Here is a 9,582-nt window from a genome sequence, read left to right as displayed (position 1 = left end):
TTGACTTTCCTAGTTATACGTCTTCATTTTTATTCTGGGTTTAACAACCATGAGTTTATGACGTATTTTACATGATTAGTTGGCGACTGGACCTTATTGTTTATATCTCTTATTAAGGATCCATCCATCCATACATCAATTATCAAAACCACACACTTACAATCCGAGTCTAGTTTCATATGCTGCGCTGCTGAGCGACCCGCAGAATATTATGCATGAGTACAAGTCACAAGCCCCGTTTCCACTAACACGGGGCCGGTTCTAGCTTGGTGCCTTTTGAGACCGAGGCAAAAAGATGCAGACTCTCCCCGTCGGGGAATCGAACCCCGGTCTCCCGCGTGACAGGCGGGGATACTCACCACTATACTAACGAGGAGATGTACGCGCACTACTTTTACATCTTCAAGATAAACAGCGGATGACTACTAACATTTGCGAGTAATCAATGACTGAGCTTCATGTCATGACCATGGTGCTCAAGAGAAGAAAAAATACATAATGTACGTCCACTGATACCAGAACAACCATATAGCTTTATACTAAGACGATGATTAAACGGAAAATTCCTTTACAAAACACTGCCACAAAATCATAGTTTCGCAATATTACATCGTGCAACGGGACACAGTGTAAGTACGTGAAGTCGGTAATTAAATCAAGAAAAAAAAGTGAGAGGAAAAGAATACTTTTCTATTATCATATTTTTCTAACTGGCCAAACTGAGTCATATTTTGATTATACACACTAACAGAAAAACAGTGCAAATCTCCGGTAGTCCGTTTCACTTGCGCTCCGCTATGGGGCAGTAACAAGCAGAGCTTAAGTGTGGAAGGAAAAAAAAAAACACAGGACAGCATCAATCCCAACTTCACAAACGCCGGAGATCGAGATGCTGTAAGCATGACAATTAACATCTTTATCCAAGGGAACAGCTGCAAGACACAGATGCCGCGCCTAACAAAGGTAGGATCGATTCCGAAGTTCAGGCATTTACAGACGCGGACTCTTCTGGAGTTGATTTTTTTCGGGAGATACGCATCAACTTCAAAAGTATGAACCGCATTATATCTATATCTGTTATGACGTTGTAGCTATTGATACTGATGCATCACAAAAATAATTTAAATGTTTTAAATGGTCAGAGAGAAATACGGTCAAATTTTTGAGATATTGTGGTCTATGATCATACACTTTCCACCTCCATGCTGAAAAAAACTCTTCTATTGGATTTAGGAACGGAGAGTATGGTGGAAGGAATTCCACTGTTATCCTTTCATGTGCAGCAAACCAGTCACTAACACTGTTGGTTCGGTGGAAGCTGACATTATCCCAGACAACAACATAATTAGGCAAATGTGGTCTAACCAAACCTCTTTCTTGTTCTGGAATCAGGTCTCTGTAAAGTGCATTTAGGAAGGCCAGGAGAAGTTGGGTATTATAGGGCCCAATGTGTGGAATATGTGTGCTCACACCGTTCTCTGAAATGGCAGCACACATTGTAATATTGGCCCCACGTTGGCCTGGTGTGTCAATTGTGGCTCGCTGTCCAATGAGATTGCGACCACGTCTCCGGCCTTTGGACAGATTAAACCCAGCCTCGTCCACAAAAACAAGAATGTGGGTCGTTTCATGTAGTTCTAACTCCATGATTCTCTATGAAGGAACACAGGAAAAAATGTAACAGTAAACGTATTTTCTTATGGGTTTCTGAAACTTACAGTAAAGTAATACAGGCATCTTAGAAATACAGGAAAACTCACTAAGTGCACACCAGTGGTTTACCTGGACATACTGGTAGCGCGATGCCTTGACTCTTTCACTGTTCCTCTCAAATGGCACCTTATAGAGCTGTTTCATAGTCATCTGATGTCTTTCTAAAACTACTATGGTGGAAATGCTGACAGAATTAATATTTGCAAAGACCTCATTGTCATTTATGATTGCACTTTGGATCTCTCTTAGCCTGATGGAATTGTTGGCTATGACCATGTTGCAAATTTCTTGTTCTTGCAGTTGGTTAAATACTGCTGCTCTGCCACCAGCGCGAGGTTGTCGTGCAGTTCTATAGAATGAACAAATAGACTTGCATTTACCTTTACAATATTGTTGTTTATACTGTAAAAATACTTTACATACTGTAAAACAAAAAAATACATATGTACCTGTTTTCCCTACGAAAGGTTTGCACAATTGATGACACTGTGGACCTGTTTACATTAGGCTGTACTCTTCGACCAGCCTCTTCCATTGTAAAACCATGATTTATGACATGATCCACAAGTGTGGCTCTGATTTCATCAGAGACTCTGACTCTTCTATTTCCACCTCTTCCTCGATTATTTCTTCCTCTACCACCACCACGTATTCTTACACGCCTTCCAATTGCTCTTCCACGAGCATGTTGCTGCAGTTCAGCGTTGTGAACGTCCTCCATTCTCAAAACATTCTACAGCAGTGATTGTGCTGTGGGCAATCTACATATATATACTCCCAAAGTGATTGGTTAAATGGTTAAATGGTTGAGTCATATTAGAGGTACTTTGCAATTAGATTGCGATTGCAATTACAGGGCATGTGCCAATGTAGCAGACATTACAAACAATGTCAATGTTAGATATATTTTAGAATATACATTCATGAATACTAATTATGATAATTGAATAGATCGTTTTGAATGTGATGGCTTACACAATAAAAAATGTCTGAGAAGTTCTGAAGTGTTTGACAGTGTAAGTGAGAATCGAGTCATCAGTTTTGATCAACAAGCCATTTGCAATTATTTGTTGTCCAAACTGCAGACAGTTGTATGTACTCTTTGCACACATGTGCCAAAACATTTGCAATTTGCTCAAATCAATAAGAAATTCCAATCTGATGTGAAAAAGATGCGAATTGTTCAGAGATCTGAACTTAATGTTTTGGGAAATAAAAAAATCATTTGAGAACTGAGCCAAAGCAATTGAGAAAAACTGTAATAAAAATGTACAGGACAGAACATACAGTAGTGGATTCAGTTTCCTTTGCTCTTACACTCAGATAAGGTCAGTTGTCAAGTCAAGCTTTTTACAATTGAAGCAGTTGGCCAAAATAAAGCCAATTCTTTCTAGGCAGCACTTTGAGACAGTAATCCACTCTTTTGTCACTACTAGTCTGGACCACTGTAACGCCCTCTATGTTGGGGTTAGAGGCTCCACTATTGTTCACCTCCAGAAGGTTCAAAATGCTGCCGCACATGGAAATATGAGCATGTCTCCCCCATTTTAGCCTCACTCCACTGGCTGCCCGTACATTTTAGGATTCATTTTAAAATTCTGTTATTTGCTTTTAAAGCCCTCAAGGGTCTTGCTCCACCTGACCTCTGTGAGCTGCTTCACCCTTACACCCCCACCCGCTCTCTCAGGTCAGCTGATCAGCTGTTCCTGACAGTTCCTAAGACTCAGCGTGAGCTTAGAGGGGATCGAGCTTTTGCAGTCGCAGCTCCTAAAATGTGGAATGACTTGCCTTTTCACATTTGGGAGGCCTCTTCTCTGTCCGTTTTTAAATCTCTTCTTAAAACTCATCCTTTCTCTTTGGCCTTTGGCATGTTGTGAGATGTTGACTTTAATAGTAAATTTTATTTTAATCTTAGCCTTTTCTTTATTAATTAATGTAATTTTTTGTTTTTATTTTATTAATGGCCTTTTACTCTCATTTAATTTGTGTTCTGGTTTTTATTAAATTTATTTTACTTCGTTTTTAAGTATGTGAATGTTTTTATTTATTCCTCTGTGCAGCACTTTGGTCCATATGATTGTTTAAAGTGCTTTTCAAATAAAGCTGGATTGCACTGGATTAGAAGATGGCTCAACAAATCTCTTTCACAGTATGTAAAATTCGACAGAGGGGCGCAAGGTGACCTTCTGTCAGGGGCCCAGAATTTTTAGCTACACCTCTGTGTTACTGTGTTGTTTTTGTTCTGTTGGGTGTTGGGTTTTTTCCCCTGAATATACGCTGAAAACCAACCAATCTCTGAACACAGAACAACACAGACAGCTGTGATGACTTTTTACTTGCTGCAAGGGAAGTCCGGTCCTGACTTCGAGGTGCCAGCCTCTCGGTCGAACTCAGCCAACTTCGAAAGAGTAACTCCCCTCGCAGTATCTTTTACTGAGGTACACAAACAGGATATGCGAATAACATTTAACATTGTTTATCACCATGTATGGGGTGGAAATATTCAAGCGACAGTTCTTAAGAAGGGTGATTGCTAAATTAAGATCAAGCTGCTGCAGGGTGTTATGTCTAAGAAATGGCATCTAGCAAAATGACAATAGTAAAAGTACATATTTCTCGAACAGTGGGTGTCAGCAAGAGCCGGCCCACTTATTCATTACATCATAGTGGGGGATCTCATTACAGTCAAGGTCCCACCCAGAACCCAGCAGGGGCCAGCCAAGGATCAGCCAAGGACCAGCCAAGGTCCCATCATGGAAACTGGGGAAAATTCAAGCGGCTACATCTGTATATATTTATAGAGATGACTAATTGGTTCTGTTGTAGAAATTTCCAGCCAGAGACTTGGTTCCTATATGACAAGGATATTTTATTTTTACTCGGACTGAGAGGCTACAGAAAATCATCTCTGCATGTGATCTCCCCTTTACTGCTTGAGCAGAGCACATGTACATCAACAAGTGTCAAGGCAGTAAGTGCATACAAACAACTTCTCAGGACAGTTATAGGGCCTTCAGGAGGAACCAAACTGCTGCCTCATTCAGAGATACCATTGTCTAAGACTTGCACTAAAACATTCTGAGCACTTGGGCATATTTAAACAAAGTAGTATGGCACCTGTGTCAGAATCCATCCCTGCCTTGTCCTGTTCACATGTCACTGGCCATCCTATTCTCTCCTCTGTCTTGTACCCCTTAGCCCATAGTGTGTTTGCCTGCTCATAGGGCCACCATGTGGCTTAACGGGTCAAGTGGTTCCTGACTCCCCTTTTAGTTGTGGGTTTTGAGGATATCACAGGGTCTGTGTTTTCATGATTGTCCCCCAGGCCACCATGCAGCTCAGCCCAGGATTCTCCACCCATTCTACCTTTACTCCTTCAGCCGCATACACGAGTCAGGCCTAGGTTATTCAAATTTCGTCCTGCCAAATTTACTGGACAGGAAGTGGACACTGCAAATGAATATGTGAATACTCCAATACCTACATCTTTACAAGTTACATTAAGGGGTTTGGTACAGTAAATGGTTGTGAGGTGGGATTTCTTCTTGATGTCTGTTTGTAGCCCGTCCACCAGCAGCTGCTGCTGTATTTATCACACCAAGCAGGGAACGTATATTGCTAAGTTTTTCTTAGTTCAATTACACTTGACTAAGCTAATTAAGCTGGCTATGTTGTTTACATTCAGAAGGATGCCGCCATATTGGGTTATACACAGATGCCACAATAGCTCACACTCACATTCCCTCTTCATTATTTTTCTAAATACACTCTATCCTGCCTTGTCACCTGCAACAAGATCTCACTCCCTGTATCGAGTAAAGTCTTTCTAATGGTTGAGCAGATTTCTGCTTCTCTCCTAACCATGGACATCCAAAGTAAGATGAAGCAAAATGTTAGGGAATTTGACAACACATGGTTACTCTTTTGGTAACAGTGACTTTGGTTTTATTTTGATAGATGTAAACCACATAATATGGTCTTAACCTTGTTTTCTGTCCTAAAAGCAAACTTTTGTGTTACAGGAGAAAAGTGCACAGCTGCTCGGATCAACCCCAGCTAATCAGCGCATATGGGAATCTTTTCAAAATACCATGTGAGTCTAAATACCATCTAAAGTAATATAAGCTCTTTAGATGACGCTCAAATAATCAATTCCCATCAACTTGGTGTCAGAACACAAACTCGGTGGCAAAAAAGTGAAGCACAACAGACTAAGTTGTGAAAATGAAATCTGCATGTGATGAAAGGGCATGTGACAGTATCTCGATGACTATAATATCAGATCAAACGGAGTTGGCGGTATGGCCACACTGCTGGTCCCATGTCAGTAGGGTATAGCACACCCCTGGGCCCGGATACCACTAGGATGTCACTGGTGTACCACTGTGCCGTCAGAGTGTGGTGTGTCACTCCACAGTGTTGGCAGGATTGCTCTTCTCCCTGCGGCGCCACCATACGCACACGACGGTCATCTGTGGTACTGCAGAACTGAGATGTATCGCTGAACATGGTAGGACGCCAGTCGTCATCAGTCCATGCCTCCCAGTGACTACACCACTCCAAACGCAACCGTTTCTGTGCTATTGTGAACGGCAGCCTATGCATGGGACGGTGAACCCGTAGTCCAGCTGATGCCAGTCATCGCGACACGATGATATAGGGTGTTGTAGAGAGTCCAGTAGCTGTGTCCATATATCAGGCGCAGGTGTCATGGGGATCTGTGATGCTTGGAGCACAATCCAACGATCCTTCCTTGGCGTGGTCTGTCTTGGATGACCAGAAACTTCACGACGTGTGTGGATGCCTCACGTGCCCATTGGTTTCAATATCAGGCGACTGATATCCGCATGGCCCACATGCAGTTGCACCATATGACCACCTGGCTTCATGCAAACCCGCAATGCAACCCTATCAAACTCCGTCAAGTGCTGTTAACACTGTCTAATGTGACTACGAGGCATCCTGTGTCTGGTAATTAAACATGCCAACTCCTTGCAATTCTAATCATTTACATATCCATCACTGGTCTGCACGTGTACCAAATTACATCTAAATTGGATAGTTCTGGGTTTTCAACTTTTTTTTCCCTGAGTGTATATGCCCTTCACTGATGAGAAATTCATCAACATCTAAGTCCTACATTCATGTACAATGCATATTAAATGAATATTTTGTCACTATTAGTCTTGATGTATCATTCTTTGAATGCACTCAATTGAATCATGGACAGTGGTTCCACATGGTAAAAAAATGAATATTCTGAAAAGGAAACATCCTTCTTCGGTTGATACATTCACTTTGTATTCTGAGAAGGTTTTTCCCTTGATTGCCTTGTACAGTATGTCTAGTGTGTTTTTTGGTATGAATGTGGCATTAATCATACAATGAAAAAAACACTGACTTGTAGTGAACATGTAAAACAACAACATGCAGTGTCATCTATCCATTTTTCAAACCGCTTATCCTATTGGGTCACGGGGGGTCCGGAGGCAGGGAACAACCCAGGATGGGGGGCCAGCCCATGACAGGGCTCACTCACACATGCACACCTATGGTTAATTTAGCGACTCCAATTAGTCTCAGCATGTTTTTGGACTGTGGGGGGAAACCGGAGTACCTGGAGGAAACCCCACGACGACATGGGGAGAACATGCAAACTCCGCACACATGTGATCCAGGCGGAGACACGAACCCGGGTCCCAGAGGTGTGAGGCAACAGTGCTAACCACTACACCACCATGCCACCCCCATGCAGTGTCATATATAACTGAAATAAGAAATGCTGGATTGCCTGAGTTGCATGCGTGTGTGTTTTTTAATATGGGCAACATGGTTCCCTGAGATGCCTCAGTGTTGCTCACCTCCATCTCTAACACACAGCCTCAGAAATGATTTTAAAACTACTGAAAGAAATAATTGGCTACACTGCAGCTCCACTGTTTTGTTTGGCACCCCTGCATGTCCTGCATTGTGTGGGGAAAAAAGTTGAAGGCTGTGTTACATACTGTAACACAGCTAGAATGCAAAAACACTTTATACTTCACATAAGATGGTGGACCTTATTGACAAAGGCAAATTTGTGTTGACCCCAGCAAGGCAGCTAGCGTACTTTGCATTTCTCACTTACCCGGATGTGACAATAAAGCGCTCCACTACAGTAAACCCTGCAGACAGCATTCCCCTGGAGGATGAGGGGCAGCCACATGAGTGTGTGGCAGAGTCTTTGGTTTACACTAAACTGAGAGCAGACTTGGAGAGCTCTCCCACTGAAAATAGCGAGATGGTTTTGTTTGTGGATGGCTCATGTTGGAGAGATGGGGATGCCTTGAAGGCTGGGTTTGCTGTAGTCCAGGCACAGGGTGATGATTTTCACACTCTCGTTTCAGAGCCAGTGGCACAACCCTGTTCCGCTCAATTAGTGGAGATAAAGGCTTTGACTACAGCGTGCCGGCGAGGACAACATAAGACAGTTACTATCTACACAGACTCTGCATACGCACACGGTGTATGCCATCTCTTTGGAGCAGTCTGGAAGCAAAGGGGCTTTCGCAAAAGTGACGGCTCCCCCATTCAGCATTATAATCAGATTTTGGAGTTGCTACACACAATGATGCGTCCCAAGCGTTTGGCTATTGTTAAGTGTCAGGCCCACCGCAAAGGTCGTGATTTTGTTATTCAAGGAAATGCAGCCTCTGATGCGGCAGCCAGGGCGGCTGCGCAGGTGAGTACTGCTGATCTTTTACCTATGGTGACTACAGAGCAGGTTTCTGATCTGGTGGCCCTGCAGGAGCGGGCGGGCCCCTATGAGGCCTCAGTGTGGCTAAAAAGGGGGGCCTCTAAGGATGCTAATGGTCTGTATCGCAACCATGAGGGACTTTTGGCTGCACCTCTGTCTCTGGTGAATATTTTGATAACGGATGCGCATGGTCTTGACCATTGCGCACGGGGGGAGGAGTTAAGGAAAATTACACAACAAGCTGCAAGCAATGATGGATGCAAGGTTGTCAGAATGTGAATATGAGGTGTGCATTAAGAACAATGTACGCAAAGCAATCACGGCCCCAGTAGGGCACATTCCAGTGCCTGAGGGACCGTTCAGACACTTGTGGTGGACTATGTGGACATGGGAAAAACAGCATATGGAAAGCGATATATGCTTGTGATTGTGGACAGGTTCAGCAGATGGGTGGAGACAATACCGTCCAAGGACATGGGGGCGATGACAGTGGTGAAATTCCTGATCAGAGAGTCCGAGGTTTGGGATCCCAACTGAAATAAGCTCTGATAATGGAGCTGCCTTTGTGGGGAAAGTTAAAAGTTAGTGGTTTAACAGCTGAGAATAAAACAAAAGTTGGCATGTGTGTATCACCCTCAGTTGCAGGGTATGGTGGAGAGAGTGAATGGCACACTTAAGCAGAAGCTGAATAAGATTTGCACCACCATGAAAATGAACTGGGTGGATGCCCTGTCAACAGCCTTGATGGCATATCGGATGGAAACGCACAGGTGATGCATTTGTCTCCGCATGAAATGCTGACTGGGAGACCTATGCCTGGATCGACTTGAGGGGGCGTATAAGGGACCCAGCCTAGATCAGCTGGGGGATGAATTAAAGTTGTACATGAGGACTTTAACCAAAATACACAAAACTATTTCCAAACAGGAAAAGGAGAAAGCACAGAAAGAAGACACAGACCAGGAGGAGCCAGTCATCTTTCCCGGAGATAAAGTCTACCTGCGAGTGTTCCGGTGAAAGTGGCACGAGCCCCGACGAAAGGGACCCTTCAAGGTGACACGAGCCACAGCAACAGCGGTGCAGGTAGAAGGGAGTAATACGTGGTACCATTTGAACCACTGCACTAGAGTACC

This window comes from Brienomyrus brachyistius, chromosome 17 (assembly GCF_023856365.1).
Source record: "Brienomyrus brachyistius isolate T26 chromosome 17, BBRACH_0.4, whole genome shotgun sequence".
NCBI classification, from domain to species: domain Eukaryota; kingdom Metazoa; phylum Chordata; class Actinopteri; order Osteoglossiformes; family Mormyridae; genus Brienomyrus; species Brienomyrus brachyistius.
The sequence above is the reverse complement of the archived record's forward strand: the minus strand, read 5'-3'. Positions refer to the sequence as shown.